Source organism: Stenella coeruleoalba, assembly GCF_951394435.1.
Source record: "Stenella coeruleoalba genome assembly, chromosome: X".
Lineage (NCBI taxonomy): Eukaryota > Metazoa > Chordata > Mammalia > Artiodactyla > Delphinidae > Stenella > Stenella coeruleoalba.
In genome coordinates this window covers 73,172,252-73,195,412 of record NC_137152.1, presented here as the reverse complement: position 1 = coordinate 73,195,412, position 23,161 = coordinate 73,172,252, and positions in this window count along the sequence as shown.

The following is a 23,161-nucleotide window of genomic DNA, read 5'->3' as shown; positions in this document are numbered from 1 at the left end:
AATATAATGGTCATTCATCATCATATATCCTTTTATAACCTTGGGGTGAATTTAATCATGATTATTTCAATATCTACTAATTACTTTAATATGTTTGGTCTATAAGTAACATATTATCATAACAAATAGTTCTTGGATTCGCTGAGGTTAAAAGGATGATCTCCATTTGGCGTAGCATTTTAATTCCTCTAAGTAATTTCAAATCAGTTATTTCAATTAATCTTTATAACAACTATATGGTTTATATGAATATTGTAGGCATTAATTCATATATTAAATGTTTATATCAAATAGGTGGTAATTTCACACTCTGTAGATCCTCTAGATGACCAGGTGTTTGTTTGTTTGTTTGTTTTCGGCACGCAGGCCTCTCACTGTTGTGGCCTCTCCCGTTGTGGAGCACAGGCTCCGGATGCGCAGGCCCAGCAGCCATGGCTCATGGGCCCAGCCACTCCGCGACATCTGGGATCTTCCCGGACTGGGATACGAACCCGCGCCCCCTGCATCGGCAGGCGGACTCTCAACCACCGCGCCACCAGGGAAGCCCTAGATGACCAGGTTTTAAGATCATGTTTTAAGCAGGTAAATAAATGGGGTAGATTTCTGACTTCACTGAGAATTGATTGAATAGTCCATTTTGATTTTTAGATATGTAAGGATAAGTGAATAATTCTATTAATTGCTATTCTCAGGAATTAATTAATCCCTATTCTCAGGAATTAATAAAACAGTGTAGGTTTAATCAGAAAAAAAGTGATGACTTGGTATATTTTTTATTTGTGTCAGATGCTAATTTATCAAAATCATGATGCAATAAATTCAACAGTTAAAAGAAAATGAGATATACCACCAGAATCTTGGAAGGTGCTGAAAACAAGATCCCAGTTGATAGTCTGAAAAATGAATCAAGGTAAGATATTAATCATCGGAAAATGAATGGTATCTACCAACCTATTGTTCCAAGGAACAAGGAGATGACTTTCATTCTTAATAGCTGCATTCATTCACCCAGGGAGACAAAGAAGCTTTTCCAGGTAAGATGACTTTGGGGTGACATAAATCCTCAATCAATGGCTACACATCATAGACCACCAAGCAAAAATGACACAGCAACTTCTTAAAAACCAATCTTGCTACTTGGTTAATCAACTGCCTAATAGCAAGTACCTCAGCCTAAAGGTTCAGCAAAAATCCCTTCTCCTTTTAATTCTTATTCTTTTACACATATTTTAATATCATTTCTGTGATTTTCATTTTCTGTCACCACAAAACTCAAACTGGATGACAAGTTAAAAATGACAACATAGGGGCTTCCCTGGTGGCGCAGTGGTTGAGAGTCCGCCTGCCAGTGCAGGGGACACGGGTTCGTGCCCCGGTCCGGGAGGATCCCACATGCCGTGGAGCGGCTGGGCCCGTGAGCCATGGCCGCTGAGCCTGCGCGTCTGGAGCCTGTGCTCCGCAACGGGAGAGGCCACAACAGTGAGAGGCCCGCGTACCGCAAAAAAAAAAAAAAAAAAAAAAAAAATGACAACATAAATGAATCAATGGGTAGAAAAACATTTGAACCATAAATGGGACATACACAGGCCACATTTTGATACATTTAATTTGGGGCAGAACAATAATTACACAGAATTCTGGCTTTAAAAACTGAATTAGCATTTATGAATTAAACACTACTTCTGGTCAGTTCTTAATTTGTACAATAAATTCATATTCTGGGGTCAGCCCCATTTTCAGGAAGGAATTGTTTCTATAACAAATACAATTCAAATGTATTTACAAAGAGCTCACACAAAGACAAATTATAAATGTTAGTATTTCTACTATTTTTACTTTCTCTTTCTTCTAAGTTAACACATAAAGAAATGTGCTGTTGATTTAGCAATATCCCTCAAACCTGTAGTGAGTTATTATTTCAACTTTGTCTTACCTCATTTTAATTCCAAATATAAATATAATACTAATCATTCAAACTTCAATTTGGGCATTCAAAAACACCTTGCTAAATTTGAGGAATCCTAATTTTAGAGAAGGTCAGTTGGGTCCTGTTTCAATATTATTAGTATATTTGAAAGTGTACAAAATGGTCAATTATAAACTGGATGCTTTTATGTGTAAAATCCTACATAATACCTGAAGTTTTAGCTCTTCAAAAATAGAAATTTAGGTATAAAATTCATCTCCCATAAAAATATTCTTTAAATTGAAATAATTGTATAGATCTGTAATATTTTATAGTGTCATCCTCTATTCTGATTGCAAGTAAATCATTTCAAATATATAACAAAATTTATTAGTAGGCCTTTATATTTACTTTAGCAGTGTATGGGCACTGTGCCAGACATATAAGTGTTAAGTTATAACATAAGTTAAGAAATATTTATTGGGTCTTTGGGTTTCTGATTTTTTTGTTTTGAACTCTTTTTTTTTTCAAGATCATATTACTACAAAGACTGCCAAAGATTCTAAGACACAATAGGAATAATATACAACAACTTGGAGTATTCATTATACCGTGCATTCTGTTTTATTTTTAAAAACCTACATTATTTTCTAAGAGTATATTTTAAGCACAATCTTCTCCTGCAGGTATTTTCATTACAAATTAAATTGTTCTTAGCAAGCAGTTTTCCCAACTAGAAGTACATAAAATATTTAAATTAATTAACAAATCCTATACCTTTTCAATGTGTAGATTGCTGTTATTTAAAATTGCTTTTTATCATACTTCCTACTTTGGAGTACCACAAATCTCACTTAGGTTCATAAGAGAATTAAAAGTGATTCTTTTCATCATTAGATTTCATTCACTATACTCCATACTTTCCCACCATAAGTAAAGAGTCTTCCTTCTACACAGTAATAGGCTAGCATGTTGGAAGAAAAATTTTATGCTACCTTTTTATAACTCAAGCAGTACATTAACCTCAAAGTGACTTTAAGTAACTGTCAAATGGGAAATCAAGAATGTACAAGTTCCATTTCCACAGAGTTGGATACAGTTTTGTTCTTTGGACTAGAAAATGCCAGCCAAATCCTAATTGTGGAATATTCATGAGATATTTCATTTTTATGTTTAAAATAATCATCTTCATGTTCCACTGTGGGTATATGTCCTTGTGTGTATGTGTGTTCAATGAAAATTGGCAACTGAGATGCCATTACATTAGACAATAGTTGAAATCGAAGTGGAGCGGTCAGAATTGCTCTCATATTAAGGCAGTCTCGATATGCAGTACTTTCACTATGTCCCACATTAATGCATAAGGAGACCAAATAGATATTTTTATTTAGGCATTTGCAGTTGTCACTTTTTAAATTTAGCTCTTTCTCTGCTTATGAAGAACATAACTAACTTTATTTATGAAGGTTTGCAAAAAAAATTTTGTCTTCTGAAAAATAGATTTCACATTGATTTTGAAAAAGTTTGCCAAAGAAAGAAAATAAAGATACCATTCTTCCTATTAGGTACCAGAGACTCAAATTATTTGTGTTGCTTTACCCCCCCCCCGAAAATATTCTTGGTTTTTAGAATTACAACTTACATTGTGATGATTTCAACTTGAAACAGAGTATGAAATAGGTATCTTATTTTAGATAAATCACAATTTCTGTATAGATAATAAATGTATAATAGTGTCCTCACATTTTCTTCTTATTCCAAGAATATTTGAAATACTGAAAAATATTTTTTCCTTTGCAAAGGTATTCAACACCTTAATGGAGATGATAGAAAGAGCTATCACAACCAGAACTATATCACGAGTGAGTGCTATAACTGGCACTCACTCTATGAAATTGTGATCAAATGCTGTATTAATTCTTCCTATAAACTAACAATCCTGGAAAATTAAGGCCAGTGCTATTCACGATAAAAATTGCTTTGCATCAGGACTTGATATTATAGATGGCACAAGAATAAAAATTTAGAAGCAAAGGTGATTATACCCTGAAAAAAAAAGTCTCTTTTCCACTCTATAGTCATATTTAGACCATAAGCACCTGGAGCTGTGCATTTCAGTATAGTCATCCTGGCCATATGTATTCAATATATTATAGGTACTTATTTATATTATGCATGCATTTCTGATATTATAAAGCAAGATAAACCTATATAGTTGTCTATTAGGATATTTGCACTATTCCCTTCAGTTTCCTGTCTGAAGTTCTTGAAGAATTAATGATTTCTATCATGCATTATATTCTTCATGTTATCCCTATAAGGATTATGATGATGGTAAATCAGGAGAACATGGTGAGTACCCCACACTTCTATTGACTGTAAACACTATACTAAAAACTATCAAGTGGGTAGTTGTATTGGTATATTACCTCTTCATCATTTTAGTGTCTCAGATACAGTACATTTATTTATATAGTATTTCTCATAGGTTTTATGGGGATCATATAATGTTTTATGAAAATAATTGTAAGATACTATTTGTTTATAAAACTGCACATTTTTTCTCTTGGAGGATCTCAAGCAGTTTGATTTCTAATTTAACTGGAAATTTGATTGTTTCTCCTTGAATTAACAAGTTACCAATCTCTTAAAAATATTCACTACCTAATAGTTTCAAGATTTAATGTCATAAAATAGCATTCATCACTAAATGATTCAATAATAAATTTTACTGCATCATCTCATTTTATCATTTTTTTGTCCCCTGCCTATGAATCGGATACCCTAGCCATCATTTCACTTTCCTTGGATGCACGCATAGCTCAAGATTATTTTCCTCTTGCTGTAGATTACCACTGTCCAGTAGAACTGTTTGCCTGGTAGAAATGTTTGATAACCTGCACTGTCCAATACTGTAGCCCTTAGCCACATTTGCCTATAACACTTGAAGTGTGCCTAGTGCAAATAAATGACTGAATTTTTTATTTAATTTATAGTTATAATAGAATCATGCAATGTAAGCCCCTATTGGCTGTTATGTTTCCTTATATTTCTATTTCTGTGCAAACTTAACCCTTGACCTCCAAGTTCTCCACAGTGCTGAATACAGTCTTAATAAATGCTGCTCATTTAAAATTTTTATGTGTGTGTATATATATATATACATATTAATAAAGAAATATAATTTAATAAATAAAAGACTTTGAGAGTTTAAAAACTTAGACAAAGTGATTTAGACTTTAAAAACTTAGACAAAGTGATTTAAACCACTAGTAAAAGCCATTAACCCCTGAAATCGAAATGGAATCCTTCAGTTTCTCTGTGCAATATCCAGTCTTGCTCCTAGTCTGTTTTTTCTCTAAAATTCTTATTTCTTAGGAGTCAGCTATTCCTATTTTTAATTTTATTGTGTTTAACTTTTATTTGGAAAAAACTGGACAAATAGAGGCAATGTATGGAGGAAGACCTAGCATTCTAATTTCATTTAAATATATATATATATAATAAGTTTCAGAATTTATTACATTATACATAAAACAGTAAATGAACATAGGAATTTTTTGTGCATAAGGTATTGGTTTCTTACATTTTCCAGATCCACTATATAACGTTGCTTTAATTGTTTCACTTACTTATACTTATTTCCTTCCCATATGTCAATAAATTAACATGTCAATGTCAAAATATGCCCTCTTTAAAAGGGCATGATTTTACCCAATATTACTTTCGAAGTAGCAATTGAGTCTACAGACTAAAGCTGGAAAAAAAAGTAGGACTTTTATTTCTGCATTGTGTGCCATGTTCATGAAAAAATATAAAATCAATTTTTCATAGTCATTATCAAGTGTACAAAAAAATAATTCATTGATAGCTAATTCCACCATGCTCACAAAAAGAAGCCATATTGTAGAAGCATTGTTAAAATATACTTTTGGTTTGATCTTCTTGTTTTAAAAATAAATGAAAATTTATTTATAAGCAGAATCAACCAAAAGCCTACACATAGATCCATTCTTGCTACTGCCTTAATGACCAATATTGATGATATCAGACAAATCATTCATTCAGGGATTTACATACATTGTAGCAAGACCATTCATTTAAAACTATTATTAAATATATTTGGCATAGAAATTGAGACAAACATTCATTTTCCTACTTAAAAATCAAAGTCATAGAATGTTATTATATCCAAATATAGATTGCCTTGGAACAATGAAATTAAAAAAAAAAAGACATTTTATTTAAGATTTTGTAGCATGATCTATGGAGATGGATCGCCTGGTTTTGAATCCATGATCCATCACTTATTAGCTGTGTAACTTTATGCAAGTTTTTAAAAATTTTCTGTCTCATTAAAAAATAGATATAATAATAGCATCTACCTCATAGTGTTACTGTGAAGACTAAATGAATTAACATATGTAAAGCACTTAGAATAGTTCCTGAAACTCACAAGTGTTGTATGTGTTTGCAATCGTTGTTGTTGTTACTATTAAACTAAAGAAAATAAACAAATGTGGTTGTATATCCTGCACTCACAAAGGCAAATAAATAAGTCTAATCCAGTGGGAGAAAAATAATTGGGCCTGAATTCTAGTGTTAACTTTGCCTTTAAGTAGTTATGACCTCGGACAAGTCATTTAATCATTCTGTGCCTCCCTTTCTTCATTATGGTGAGTAGGATTGGAGTTCATCTCTCAGATCTTGTTCTAGCATTTTATGATTGAAATAAGCTTTCATCATAAATCTGTAGTCATTTGCATAATGGATCTCAGTTATGTGCAATGCTACAGCTTTAAAAGTTTTTACAACACAATTCCAAATATCTTATTGTCATCAACTACATATTTCATATAATTTTATTTGATTTAAAATCATGTTTACAAGGTTTAAAGACTGTATGCCTTGTTTTCAGTAGGTAGTGATTTTATGGTTGTTTCTAGCTTGGCAACAAATAATTTTTCATATATTGGGTTGGCCAAATAGCTCCTTCAGGTTTTTCCCAAAATGTTATGAAAAACCCGAATGAACTTTTTGACCAAACCAATAATTTAGAATGGAAACCTTGTTTTAAAAGAGTATTTTAATGATTATTTTCCACTTTCAAAGGTTTATGGAAATAAAATTCCCCTCAAAATTTTCTGTTTCTTGATAACATTTTCAAAAAGGATATATTCTAATGACATTTATCTTTAGATATTATTATGATTAGTTTTCAAATTGGTCAAGTTTTCAAATTGACCAGTTCATCCCTTTGATGAAATACAAAATATATACTGACTCATTGTATGATTTTAATTGATATTTGCTTTTTTTAAGAACAAATATAAGTTAGAGAAAGCAGGGGTTTATTTTCATTGGATAATTGTAATACATCTTGAATCCCTGTAATACAGTACTGTGTTGAAAATATTGAAGCAAACACATCTCACAAAATCAAGTCATTTTTTTGAAACAGTACTTCCAACTAAAATATGCCATCATGATTTCATATTGAAAATGATAAAAATTCAACTTCTGAAAGTTGATAACTTTAAAATTAAAAAGATAATTAAAACCTGTTATAGCTTACAACCACAACATTGCACCTTCAAAATTTTCCACTAATTACAGCTGCTAATTTTCAAGAGGAACTGTTAAAGTGAGTCAGATTTGACATAAGGACAGCTTCTCCACCTCTTTTTTTTATTCAGAAGAAAAGTTTTTTAAAACAGAACACTTCCAAATATATTATCTATCCAACTAGCACTTTTTTATGGACTACTTTTACTTTTTTTGATGTTGGAAAATAAATATTAATTATTTCATAAAACATTATATACAACAATCAAAACAAAACAACAAAAACTGAAAACCAAAAAACTACATGTGTTATATATTAAAATCTACAGAATCTAAACTCTGAGGCCTAGCATTCAAAGGTCCTTAATTAGTTGCTTCCAATATACGTCTTTCTCATTAATTTCTAATCCATGACCTCTCCTCTTCAGTCAAGCCAACACCCACTCTAACCACAGCATTTTCCACATCTCTGGTCATCCAAGGTCCTCATCTGCTCTGGGGCATTTCACACAACTCATTTCCTCTAAGAAACTTTCACAGATTAACATCACATGGGGAATATCTGAATAAGCATAAGAGTAAGGATAAAGTTAAATGTAAGTGCTTAAGGGACTTGTAGTTAAAATATGGCAACTATGGAGAAGGCAGTCAACAAAGTCATGGAGTTTTGTTTTTCTAACTTTAATTTGGAAAAAAATATCTCATTAATAGTTATTATGTGTCATGTGCATTTGAATAGCACATTCCCTTACTCATCTATTCTTTCTCCTTCAGAACATTGTTTTGAACTGAATGTCTTGTTTAAAGAATTTTTTATCTTAGTTTAATTTGGCTTTGCTATCTTAATGGTAAACTATCACTAAGAAAATGGGGACTGTACTTCCTAACTTTTTTTTTTTTTATAATTCTGCTCTATTATCTCAAGTCCTATTGAAAGCAAACTTGGAACAAATATTAGGTCTTTGAAACATGTGTGCATGTTAAGGGACAATAAAGAATAAGATTGAATCATCCTGCCAATGATTAAACTACAAACTGTCTTACTCATGACAGTTTGTACCCTCAAGATGTTTGTAAATGTAGTAATAATGTGATGAGTTATGTTCCAACTACCTGTAAGGGCCTTGAACAATTTGAGAAGAACTGTGAGGCACTAGGGAAACAAGGAGTAGCAGAGGGTATAGAAGAGTCTGTGGAGGAAACTTGAAAAGAGTGGGGGTACTAAGGAGAGGCAAGGAATGATTTTGAGCATCAGGATGGACTAGGAGAATGAGAAGTATTCATGGAATCTAAGCAGGGCAAAGATGGATGAAAACTAACTGGGGGAATCTGAAGTTGGGGAACCTAAAAAGTGGGTAGAGAGTAAGAAGTTAATTATAGAAACTCAAAAGCACAGTGAGGAATTTGGCAAAACTGTAATGAACTGAGCATGACTTCCATGACTGGGAGACTTGAAGGACTGGAAAGAACAAGGAAGGTGTGGGGAGATTTGATGGATCTGGGAGGTCTTAGGTACCACTGAGAGTGGATTTGAGTACCTGAAGGGGATGGTGGATAGAGATAGAGGGATAAAAGAGATAATGGAAGGGAACAATGAAAATAATGACATAACAAGTAAAATAAGGTTGTTTAAAATTTTTTCATCCTTAAGATTAAATTACTGGGGAAATTTTACATTGGTTAGCACTTTTAAGATATTTCTTCTTTCAGGAATGCCGGGGGTGGGGGTGGGTGGAGGGTGGCACATATTTCACTTTCTTCTTCTGCCACATGGAAGAGAAAAACTGAGAATGGGATTTGTGACAAAGAACTTAAACACATTATTTTAAAATATAAAATATATTGTACTACTTTATAACAGTACTATTTAGTACTGTGAGAAGGTTGAGGGGCTGCACTGGAGGACACATTAACCACTAAGTCTATAAACTTAAATGATTTTTGAAAAAATTAAAACTTCCCATGACACTCTGAACATTATTTCAAATTTCATTTGATTAAACAGAATCTTAAAAACTTTTAATCACTTGAATGAAGATTGGAGGGATAGACCACTAGCTTATTTAATCAAATCATCATCCTATCAGTACAAGAAATTCTATATATTTATTTATTAGAAAAATCTCTTCTTTGCTAGTTTAGTATATATTTATTGAGTACCTTCTATGCACCAGGCATTGGAAATGCAAAAATGAGGAAGAACAGTCCCTCTCCCTAGGGCCTGTCCCTCTACCACCACAAAAGAGGTATTTGTTCCAAAAATAGGTTTTTCTGTAATTTATCAGTACATGGATATCTAATGGTCCTAATGATATCGCTGCATGATCCAAAGCAGCCTTTAAGTCTTCATAGGTAACCATCAGTCAGGCTATAGTGTATTTTTTTTCTCATAATTGATTCCTTAGAAATTTACAATACATTGATGACATGTGTTGTCATCCAAGTCAATAGAAACACTTACTGTAATTTTGGGGATTTTTCTTGTATTACATCTCTCCCCACACGATATTAATCAGTATACTGGAAGATAAGCTTCCCTTTCCCCTCATCCATTCTCACTGTTAACAATTTAAGCTTGACACAAATCTTTTAAGGAAAAGAAAGATTCAAACACTAAAAATGGGAGTTCAGATAAAATCTGTACTCCCAAAAAGACCCAAAAGAAGTGTGATTTATATGATGTTTAACATATATAAAACTCACCTTGAAATATCTGAATTAAAACCCACTTTCCTACAGTCCTCATAGTGCTCTGCAATCAGCTGTGGGGTAGAGGATGAAAAGAGGAGGGGAAGAAAAAGATCTTTTCCTCCAGTACAATGTAATCGTTTGAAACTTAAAATAGATGCACTAAAAGATTGGGCTTCAATAACCTTATACTACACTAGGTGGGAGGTTCCACAGCAGGACCTCTAAGGTCCCTTTAATTTCAGGGATGCAATGACTCTGTGTTCCCTGATGGATAAAGTGCTGTTAGCAGAAAATCATTCAGGACTCTGAAATGCAGGCACAAAATATTCTAGGAATTCAAAATGAGGCAAAGACTCTGCTACCCTTATTTGCCTGCTAAGGGAAGCTCAGATAAAAATGCTGTATCCACTAACTGGGCTTTCTACCTTGGATTTTTATAACAGTTCTATAAACCTAACACATAGAATTGGGAATCTGCAGTAAGATTATGAAACAGTAGAATGCATAGATTCACAATACTATATATGTGCACTAGGTATGATCCTAGTCCCTTTGACTAACAGTATTTGTTTCCTGAAGCTGAGGAAGGTGGTCAATTCTTGAATATTAATCACATATTATGTCACTAAGAATTAATAATTACCTACATATTAATTTCAATTTTCTTCAGTTATGAAGCTGTTCTTAACTCTAATGCTTCTTGATATCAATTCATATTATCTTAGAGAAGGATTTCCAATTCTGTAAGTAGGATAGCAAATTTTTGTCTCACCCAAGCTTGTTAGCTTCTTCATAAGACTATGAACTTGAGAGCATCTGAGGCAAGACCTCTCTGGCATGTGATCTGTGGAATCCTTCTTACTCACAAAAGGGTTTTCCTGTGGTAGGTCAAACACTTTGAGTTGGATTTCAAGAAACCAAAAATCTAAAGTCAAAAAACAGACAACGCATGGCAGAGGTCCATCATTATACGGCAGGATCCTCCAATTTGCTGTAATGGCTACAAACTAAGAAAAGGTTAATTGTCTTTGCACAATTTTAGATTTTGGAAAAGGGGAAGTAAGGCATATAAATTTGTGTTTTCAATATGATCTTATGGCTATTTCTTGGATTAAAAAACAAAAAGTCCATAATACTTTTGGAGGTAGGATATGCTGGAAAGGTGTTTCTAGGCTTTAGACTAGAAGAAGATTTTAAAATTTTCAAAAGCCAGCCCACATTGCTGCATTCTTAATTCCAATTAAGTCTGATCTGTTAAAGCATTTAATGCATATTTGTGTAGAGATTATGGCAACTTACTATCTACGTCTATTATATTTTGAGTTTTATATTGGTGTTGCAAAAACTTATAGATTAAATGAAAATGTGATTAGAATGATACTGATATAAATGTTTTTCAGGGAATAATTATTTACATTGTAAATGGCTGTAATTTATACTTTTTAATATGGGGAAGTGGGAATCCTATGCCTTGTTACTTTATGATTATGACTTTCCTAGAATTCCGGAGACACGTGTTTCTCACATTCATTTCTCCATCAAAACTTTCTAGAGCAGTGCTATGCAACAGAACTTTTTGTGATGATAGAAATAGTCTATATCTGCAAGGTCCAATATGGTAGCCAAAGGTGGCTGTTAAACACTTGAAATGTAGCTAGTGAGAACTAGTAGTGTAACTGAGAAAATGAGTTCTTAATTTTACTTAATTTTTATTTAAATAGCTACATGTGCTAGTAACTACCATATTGAACAGCACAGTACAGAGGTACTTCGTATTCTGTATTTAATTTAAGGTATGCATGATTTACCTATGGAAAATGTGTTGTAAGGATACTCATGCTTTTCTATCTATCCATCCATCCAACCGTCTAGTTGATCTTTAATTTTGAAGCACCCTCAGTATGTAAAACACTATGTTAAATTTATATAATAGAGGAACTTTACATTAGGTTTTTTATGGTGGGGGAGATAAGACAAGACTTGTACAAGATAAATAATACGGTACATTGAATAGGCTAACTGACAAAGGAAAAAGTATAATGCTATGGGAGTACCAAAGAACACTTTTGCATAATGGAGTTAGGAAGAGGTTCATGGAGTTCTTTAAATGTTTTGGATAAGTGGTTGCAAGGCATAGGAAGAATTTTAAGGAAAGGAGATTGCAAGATAGAAAGTCTGAAGTTTAGACTGGAATTTGGGGATAAGAAAGAGGGAATACTCCAAGGTTTTTTAAGTGACTGATAGTTAGTGCCAAGAACAGATAAGGTAAAGTCAGGAGAATGAACATGTTTTGTAGGAAAATGTTCAGGCTAAATAAGAGAATATATTTTAATCTAAGATTTTTAGAGAAGTTATTTATTATAAAAGTTAATTTAAAATGAGTTAAAATTTTAGCCATCAAGCTAGCTTTATATATTAATTGTAATTGTACTAATGATAAATATGATAAATATAGATCATATTTATCATATGATCAATATGCTTAAAGAGACCACTAGTAAAGTGAAGTCATTAATCATCTACCTAAACTTTCATCTTGGCCTCTAAAGATTAACGATTAGGCTAGCTGCAGTAAAAAGAGTCAAACACAAACATATGTGACTTTTCCCTTAATTCCTATATAGAATAGAATTCTATTCGAATTCGAATAGAATTCGAATAGAATTCTAATTCCTATATAGAATTCCTACTGGGCAGTGCCAGATAACCTAAGATATATTAAATTATTTTTCATGACCAAGGAGAGTACCTTAAATTCCTCAGCAAGTATTGCATTCTGTATTAATCTAAAAGCAAAGATCAAAACACTTTGGGGAAGTAGACATCCTTATAATGTAATGTAGGTAGCTAATCAAATGCCACAAATATAGAAGCAAACTGATGGACTTATTGATGCCCAGATCATGTTCCTTTTCAATGTAAATATATAAACATGTATTAAATTTGAATAAAAGTTAACATTTATTTTCAGAGATCACTGTTATTTTTGTTTTGCATCTCTGAATTAATGTTCACTGTTTCTTTTAATTTCTTTTCAATTAAAAGAAAAAATAATTTTTGCTTCCTGTGCAAATAGAGAATTGAAGATTTCCATAGTTTGAATAAATATGATTTTAAATAAAGACTCAGGTAGTGAATGTTAATACTTAATTAACTTGAACGTACTTTGAAGTGTGGGAAATAACCAGGGTTTTATCTTTGCCTTTAATAAAGACTGGGCCTGTAACAGGCTAAAGTTATTTTCATAGCTGAATTTTCCTCTCTGGATTTATAGAAGTAACAGATATGGGTGCTTTATTTTGAGGAAATTATGATTTCCAGGAATTTGATTAACATGAGTGCTCATTTCTTCCATTAATAAGAAATTTGAAAGTTGAGAAGTTGTAGACCTTTACATTTAATATTTTATGAACTGTTCAGGTGCACTTTATGACTTAGGGGCTATGCCTATGTAGGAAATTTTCTTCGTACTAGAGTGATATATGAGGATCAAGAGGTTTTGAATATACAGTTTGCTGACACATGGATTCTAAACTCCTGGAATTTCCGCCCTCTAATAAAAAGTATCTCTATTAGCTTGTCTACCCAATGGTATGTTGCTGGGTGAATTAAAATACTATTTTTTCTGATCTCTCTCTCTCTCACACACACACACATAAATTCACACACTTTCTCACATTTACACACATACCATTTTTATTATTAATTAAGAGTGTAAATGGCAAATATCTGAGGACTGAATCATATTTATCTCTTCAAATTAAGTTTAGTTCTTGGTAATGCAACATGTCAATGTGCCTAATTCACTCCAAACAAAATGTTAAAGATAAAACTGCCTATGAGAATAACTTTAATTAGTAATTGACTTGATGGCACATTTAAGAGATGTATATTTTATGTATAGATGTAGTTGCTCTGAAATTCAAGATGAGGTTGCTCTATACCATGGAAGCCAAAATATAGCTAACTACAGTTGACTGCCTCTCAGAGAATAGCTTCTTCCTTGATAAATTGTTACAATAAAACGGGAATGGCCAATACTTAATGCTTTGAGTTCTTCCATTTTAATCCTGCTAGCTGATGACTTACTAGTAAATTTGTATAATTGCAAACTGAAGCAAAAATTATGTAAACCTTAAGTACATTTATTGTAGGAAAATCGGATACAGGGTAAAATACCAAATTTCAGGTATGGCATTACTAAGATGAACTATCTGCCAAGTGTTGAGTCTAGAATAGTAACAGTAGTGTGCATTGTACAGAATAGCAAGAAATTATGCAAATATTCAGGTGTAGAAAATATAGAGATTACAGTAATATTACAGGATGTTTGAAAGATTAATGGAAAGCAGTATGCTACTTTCATAAAATACTTTCTTCTGGTTGGCCAACATGTTTTCACCCATTCTGATAATGAAATTCCATGATTTTTTTCCATGAGGCTCTGAGAACTTACTAAAGAAAACTTGGAATAAAACAAACAACAAATCTTTAAAAGAACTGTCATTCATAAGTATTTCTAGGTGTAAGAAAAAGTTATTCTAATGTTTTTAAGGTTAAGAGACATTCAAGCAAACAACCACATAGCTAACGGAAGTTGAAAGGTCTGACCTAAGATTTTGTTAATATACAAGAAAATCAGATAAAGATGACTGGGGAGAGAGGAAACTACCTTACCAGCTAAAGGAAACATACTGTGTTCTCTTCTTCAATAGTCTCCATTAGACAACCATCTTCACAGGTTGATTCGACCTTATGAATTAATTTATCAATTCCAGTCACTGTCTGCCTTAGGTATTGATTCTCCCTGTTCACCTTTACATCAGTAAGTTTTACTAAGAGGTTTCTGTTAAAAGTTAAACTATTTGAACTTTGTTGAATTAGGAGTATTTAACTCATTGCCTCTCCCTGATTGTTAGATGCATAGGTCTATAAGACCACATCCTTGATGTTTTTGACAGTAGAAAACCTACATCTTTCAGATTTCACAGAAAGTATGAGTAAAACATTGTTTACTCTCTGCTCTTCTGCACATGTTCAGATGTTATTACATGAATCCAGTTGGTAAGGAAAAACAGCAAGGAATATAGACACTGGCCCCTGCCAACATCAAGAAAGTTTATGAATTTTTTGTTGTTGCATTTTTCCTGCACTCAATGAGTGTGGTCAAGTACCAAATTCCACATTGCCTATTATCTTTCCACCAGTTTAAGCCTAAGGCTAAACTCAATTTTTAACTTGCTTGTGCAAATTTAATTTGCATAGAGAGATTTAGTTCTTCAGTGAGATTAAAATTCCCATCACCTAGGTGCCTTATTAGTTGAAAAGTAATAAGAAAAGAAATTCCCACAGGTGAGGTAACTGAAATTTACACTCCTTGTGACTTATCATCTTGAGAAAAGTTTCTTTTGTGGTTTCAGGTTTCTCTGGGCTACAATTTTTTAAACAGGTGTACTGTGGAGATTATGACAAATCTGCAGTTAGAGAATTTAAGATATCTAAGAGAATTGTCACAACCACGAAAGGTGAGAAACACCAAATGCACATTCTCTCCTTTTAAAACAAAACAACTTTTTCTAGTGGAAATCAAACCCTTTAAGTGGCTGTGCTTTAGCAAATACAAAACATTCCTTCACTTTCATTCTTTCTATTCTTCCAGCAATTTTTTTTTGGCATACCCCAAGACAAGGGAAAAATGTAAATATTTCTTCCCAATTTTCAAAAATTAGTAAACCTTTAGAACATTCATTTTTATAAGGAGATCAAAACATTCAACCATATGTGATTACAAAGACAACCAATTTAAATTGAGTTTGAATAGCAACCTTTCTTCTCCCCTTCACTTATACAGTCCTGTTGATCTCCCCACTTTATAGTCCTTTAAAGTATTCACATAAAATGTACTAAATTATTCAAGAAAAATGTACTTCACTCATTCAATGTTATTTTCATATATATTACTGAACCTTTTTTCCTTTTATTTGAAGGGGGTAAGCTTTCTGTTTATTTTGCCCTATATCTTTTTGTCATGATCACTTATTTTAGTGTGAAGATGCTCTAAATATAATACATGTAACCAATGAAAATTATTGTGGTAAATATAATGGTTCTATTCTAGTATTAGAGCCTTAGAATATTTGACATTCCTTTTTGAGATGTTACAACAAATTCTGATTAAAAAATACACACATGTATGTATGTATGTACATGTGTATATGTTTAATATGTATATATGAAATATACAGTATCTAAAATTAAAAGAAGCAAGTGTCTAGTTTAAAGAATGCCAGAAAACTGTATGAAACTAAATTGTGGAAAGAAAGAGAATTTAGGGTCTCAAAAATTCATGCTCTGTATATATTTATTTGGGAAGAAGGGGGGACTAAAAGTCTACAAATAACTAGTACATTTAAATATTCTATAAGCATTGTTATTTTTTTAAATGTTTTTTCATATCTTTATTGGAGTATAATTGCTTTACAATGGTGTGTCAGTTTCTGCTTTATAACAAAGTGAATCAGCTATACATATACATATATCCCCATATCTCCTCCCTCTTGCGTCTCCCTGCCATCCTAGATAGCTAGTGGGAAGCAGCTGCATAAGCACTTTTAAAACAGATCAAGTGAGTAGGAATAGAATCAATAGAGAAAGAAAGTTAAATCTGATTATTACCTTTTATATTCACAAAAAAAAGTCTTCCTTAGAATAAAGTTTGATATATTCATCATCTTTAAATACATCGCAAAGGGAAACTGCAACTTCTAAGAGTAATGACAGTAAGTGATTCTATCAGTATTTTTGTCACTTCCATTTTCATAAATGGAAATTGAGTATTTTTCTTAGCTATTTTTATATAGGTTATATTTATTGTTTCAAAACTCTATTATGTTAAAAAAATGAAAGAAAAATATTATTCTTGGATCACTTTCTAGGACTGAGTTAAGTTTCTCAGGAAAATTAGTCTTTATGAGTAGGGCCAAGAAATATCTTTAACCAAATGTCTTTTATCATGGCATTTTATAGTATACCCATATACTATAAAATGTATATGGGTATACTATATATTATATATATTATTATACTATATGTTTATATAGTTATTATATAGTTATATAGTTTATTATTATACTATAATAATATAGTTTATATAGTTATATAGTATATTATTATACTATATGTATATGGGTATACTATATATTATATATATTATTATACTATATATTATATATTATTATTATTATATATTATTATTATTATATGAATCTTTTTAAAACTTGCATACTTAGCTAGCTTATTTCAATATCTGGTTCAAAATTAAAATATTTGTGAATATTCAATTGAAAAATAAATAATTACACTTTATTACCTCTTTGATCTGACAATGTGATCAGTTTAGAAATAAAATATAATTTCAGGCATAAAATAAAGGAAACCCACTACCACATACATGTTAACTGAGTAGTCATTTGAGAAGGATGAATTAACATATTTACTTTAAAATAGAATTTCCTCAGTTAAACCAATAAATACATTACTAAAGATTTGTAGACAATACATTTTAAATAAATTTAAAACTTTTTCTAATAAATTAACGACATTTTAAACAGTCTTAAATTTGTTCTTTCTTTCTCCCTGGTTAATTAAAAATGACCAGAACCACTTTAAATATGACACTGCTATTTCACGTTTTGTGGCATTCTTCTAGATAAACAATATTTGGAATCACCACGAAAATCTAAATTAAAGTGGCAACTTTAATGATATAATACCTTTTAAAACAATTCTGAGGAATTTTCCAAAAGAATTGGGATTAATCTTACTAAGAGTATGAAAAGACTTGCATTTGGTAAAAAGGGAGATCGTATCACATTAACATTGCTTAAGCTGTAAAGAAAGAATATTCTTTATTTGTACTGACTTCTATTACCAGCACTGCGGCTAATTCACGAAGTCTAAAATTTCCACTATTTAGCAAATAGTCGAAATTTATCGGTAATCACACTATCAATACGTGATATTTTTAAATCTAAGAAATTGGATAGTCCTCCACTCAGGCTATTGAACTCCTCTTTCCAGGATTATTTATATGCTGGTAAATTCTTGCAAGTCATAATTCTGTTAAAATATAAAGGAAATAAAGATCCATGTTTCTGAAAATTATTATGGTGACAAATATCTTGATACATTCAACAGTTGATGCATTCATCTTAATATAACTTCTAATGTATATAATCAATTATTAAAATAATAGTAGTTACCATTTTATTGAGTACTTCTTCCAGGCCAAGCACTATGCTAAGTACATTTAATACAACAGTCCTATAATATATGTACTGTTATTGTCACTTCTATTTACATATGAGGACAAAAGGTAAGAGCTTAAGTAACTTGTCCAAGGTCTCAGAGCTATTAAGGTATGTAGCTACAGTCTGAAAGCATATTTATCTGACTCCAAAGCTCAGGCTCTACTTAACTACTAAACAGACTTTATACATGACAAAATGTTTATGTGTTCACCTATGATAAAACAAACAAACAAAAGCTAGCAATGTCTTGGAATTAGAATCTAGATCAAGATTATCAAAGGGCTCACCCATTAAAGAGTTGATCTGTATGAAAATATAACTTTAGGAAAAATGGGAAAGGTACTTGATGGCAAATGATTTTGTTCATTTAACTTTTCCTTAGGAGTCAAATTTTCTCAGCTTTCTGGTAATAGGATAAACAAATATATGGAGGTCTCATTCCATGTGTTTCTATAATCTTTATTAAAGTAAAAACACTATAAATCTGTTAAAAGAACTAAATACTATCATTTGATCCAAATGCTATCTTCTCATTAGAAAAATGTCTACTCATTCAATAAGTAATTGAATTGGAAAATAGATTTGCTTCATGCTACATCTCATTGAAATTTATGTTGTAATAATTGGATAATTTGCACTAAGGACATTAAATGGAACTATGTTTCATTTTTGGGAACTCATGTGAAAATTAGATCAGAAGTCCCAACTTTACAAATCTCACTTTCTCCTAAAATATGCATTATTCATAAAGATTTCTCCAGCAGTAATTTTTACTTAAGCCTTATGTAATGATCTTGACAAATCGGCATATCTGAGGATTATATACAGGAAATATCTCCACTGACAACATAATTTTGGAGTTAACAATAAAGCTATGATTTCTCCCTTTCAGTAAATCTTCTGGACTGTGGCCTTTGATTATTAGGTTGAACCATATGAAAGTGCTGATAATCAATTTTAACCTAAAAAATAGCAATTTCATATGGTTCTACTTCATATATTCTGTCTAGGTATTTAGCCAGACTTTCCACTAATATTCAATCCTCTGTATAAATTACTGTGTCAGTAAGAAAAGATTAAATCCAAGTATCTGGGGAATATGCAAGCTGGGTGTGCAGAAAAGTCTTATTTTATGCAGGTGGATATTAATAAATAAGTGGAAATTATCAGAATGTGTGGGCCTCTTAATAACGTAACTTTGATGTGGAGTGAGCAGCAGGTGCTTAAATAAGTAAAGAGAAATGGCTTATTTGAGTTGATAGAGGCATGGCAGACAATATAAAAGGTGTTGTGGGGCTTCCCTGGTAGTGTAGCGGTTGGGAGTCCGCCTGCCGATGCGGGGGACGTGGGTTCGTGCCCCAGTCTGGGAGGATCCCGCATGCCGTGGAGCGGCTGGGCCCGTGGGCCATGGCCACTGGACCTGCGCGTCTGGAGCCTGTGCTCTGCGGTGGGGGAGGCCACAGCGGTGGGAGGCCCGTGTACCACAAAAAAAAAAAAGGTGTTGTGGTAAGAAGCAGGAAATAAAATGGATCCAAAAAGATGAGTTTTAGTCAACAGAATTATTTGAATCCAAGCAAAGTGCAATATATGGCATCAGCACAAGTAACTGTAATGAAAAGGTAACAAAGGCAATACAAAGACAAGCTGGGAGAAAATAAAGAAAATCACCTATATTTAATTTGATAGATTTCCTCTAAGATGGAAGAGTTTGTCAATAACAACTTGAGTAGACATATTGTGCATTCTATCTCTTCCAATATATGCATGCAGGGATAACATTTGCATGTGTATTATTGTCCTTTATACACAAAACTATAAAGGACAGGAAGAATATCTTCCCCACTTGCAGGAAGACCAGTTTTCTGAATTCCCTCAGTCAAGTATTTTCTCTAGTAACCACTTCTTAAAGAACGCACATTGTTGGGGACTTCCCTGATGGTGCAGTGGTTAAGAATCCACCTGGAATGCAGGCGACACGAGTTCGATCCCTGGTCCAGGAAGATCCCACATGCTGTGGAGCAACCAAGCCCATGTGCCACAACTACTGAGCCTGTGCTCTAGAGAGCGCCTGCCCTAGAGCCCGCGCGCCTCAACTACTGAAGCCTGCACCCTCTTGGGCCCGCGTGCAGCAACTACTGAGCCCACATGATGCAACTACTGAATCCTGAGCCCCTCGAGTCCGTGCTCCACAACAAGAGAAGCCACCACAATGAGAAGCCTGTGCACCGCAAGGAAGTGTAGCCCCTGCTCGCTGCAACTAGAGAAAGCCCACATGCAGCAACGGAGACCCAGTGCAGACAAAAAATAAATAAAATAAAAAAAAAAAAAAAGAAAGCACATTGCTACTGTACCAATGTCTTTACAAATCTGTCAGCATTTTATTGTTTAATTAAAATAAAGTTCATTAACAGATTTTGGCCTCCCAGATTCTTGTATCTACTAAGCATCTTTCACTTATATTCTCTTCTAAACATAACTCTTAGTCATACATGTTACATGTGAGTAACATGTGAGTAACTCTTAGTCATACATGTTACATGTGAGTAAACATGTGAGTTTACTCACATGTTACATGTGAGTAAAAATGCCATTTTTAATAGAGTCTGGACCCTATTATTTAAGGGTCTATGACCAATCTATTTACACTATTTACAAAGTCTTTTGCAAAACAAATAATTGATATTTAATGTTATATATTACCCTGCTACACATATAATTTTAGTTTTATTTAATGACAAAATATTTCTATTTTTAAAATATGTATTTTTCCTATATGAATTGCCTTTGTAGATAAAGTTTTACAATATTTATATCACTCCAAGTGAAAGTAAAATGTGACTTTCACTAATGAAAGAAAAGTTTCTTTATTTCGTTCTGGAAAATCATGCTTGACTATTTCCTTCCCTTTGAAAATAATCAAGGGTAAATCTACTATTTCTATGCAAATGCTTTTCAATCAGTTTATGTTGAAGAAAGTTGTTATTCAGACACAAAATGCAGCCCATCTTAGCTTTTGTTAATAACTTTAAAATGAAGTAGCCCTGAGAAACTAACACAACATTGTAAAGCAATTATACCCAATAAAGATGTTAAAAATTAAACAAAATAAAATAGCTGCTTCTGTTAATGATACAAAAAATAAATAAATAAAGAAGTAGACCTCCAAGTAGCCCTCCTCTTGAAGCTCAAGAGCCTTTTATGTAGTGACGAAAAAAGATATAAATGATTCTCTTTAAAACCCTGTTATTTGTTTTAAATTCTTCTGAGCTGAATAAGTAACAACTCTATCTATTAAAATTACCTTATTTTAAGCCCAGATGGGATAATTAACTTAAAAAAAATTGTATGTTTTTTTATAAAAAGAATGAAAAACTTTTAAAACTTAAACTAAATATTCCTAAAAGTTAAATATAAGCTATCACAGGCCTTAAATTGAATGATGAACTGAAAGTATTATAATAGGATTAGTTTGGTTTTGGTTTTGCTGCTTTTTCAAGTGTTAGTGGATAGCAGCAGAAAGGGTCTTAGTTTTTAAAAGAAAGCTATTGCTGCATCATATCCTAGATGAAAAACAAATAGGTACATTAATATAATGCTTCTCATAGAGAATCATTTTAATTAGAGCAAAGTTATCCATCTCATATCACCTTTGTTCAAAATGCTAGACAAAATATATCTATATATTTATATGTTTGTTTGTTGGTTTATTTCAACATCTTTATTGGAGTATAACTGCTTTACAATGGTGTGTTAGTTTCTGCTTTATAACAAAGTGAATCAGTTATACATATATATATATCCCCATATCTCTTCCCTCTTGCATCTCCCTCCTTCACACCCTCCCTATCCCACCCCTCTAGGTGGTCACAAAGCACCGAGCTGATCTCCCTGTGCTATGCGGCTGCTTCGCACTAGCTATCTATTGTACATTTGGTACTGTTGATATGTCCATGCCACTCTCTCACTTTGTCCCATCTTACCCTTCCCCCTTCAAGTATCCTCAAGTCCATTCTCCAGTAGGTCTGTGTCTTTATTCCCGTCTTGCCCCTAGGTTCTTCATGACCATTTTTGTTTGTTTGTTTTTTAGATTCCATATAAATGTGTTAGCATACGGTATTTGTTTTTCTCTTTCTGACTTATTTCACTCTGTATGACAGACTCTAGGTCCATCCACCTCACTAAAAACTACTCAATTTTGTTCCTTTTAATGGCTGAGTAATATTCCACTGTATATATGTGCCACATCTTCTTTATCCATTCATCCGATGATGGGCACTCAGGTTGCTTCCATGTCCTGGCTATTGTAAATAGAGCTGCAATGAACATTTTGGTACATGACTCTTTTCGAATTATGGTTTTCTCAGGGTATATGCCCAGTAGTGGGATTGCTGGGTTGTATGGTAGTTCTATTTTTATTTTTTTCAGGAACCTCCATACTGTTCTCCATAGTGGCTATATCAATTTACATTCCCACCAACAGTGCAAGAGTGTTCCCTTTTCTCCACACTCTGTCCAACATTTATTGTTTGTAGATTTTTTGATGATGGCCATTCTGACCGGTGTGAGATGATATCTCATTGTAGTTTTGATTTGCATTTCTCTAATGATTAATGATGTTGAGCATTCTTTCATGTGCTTGTTGGCAATCTGTGTAACTTCTTTGGAGAAATGTCTTTTTAGGTCTTCTGCC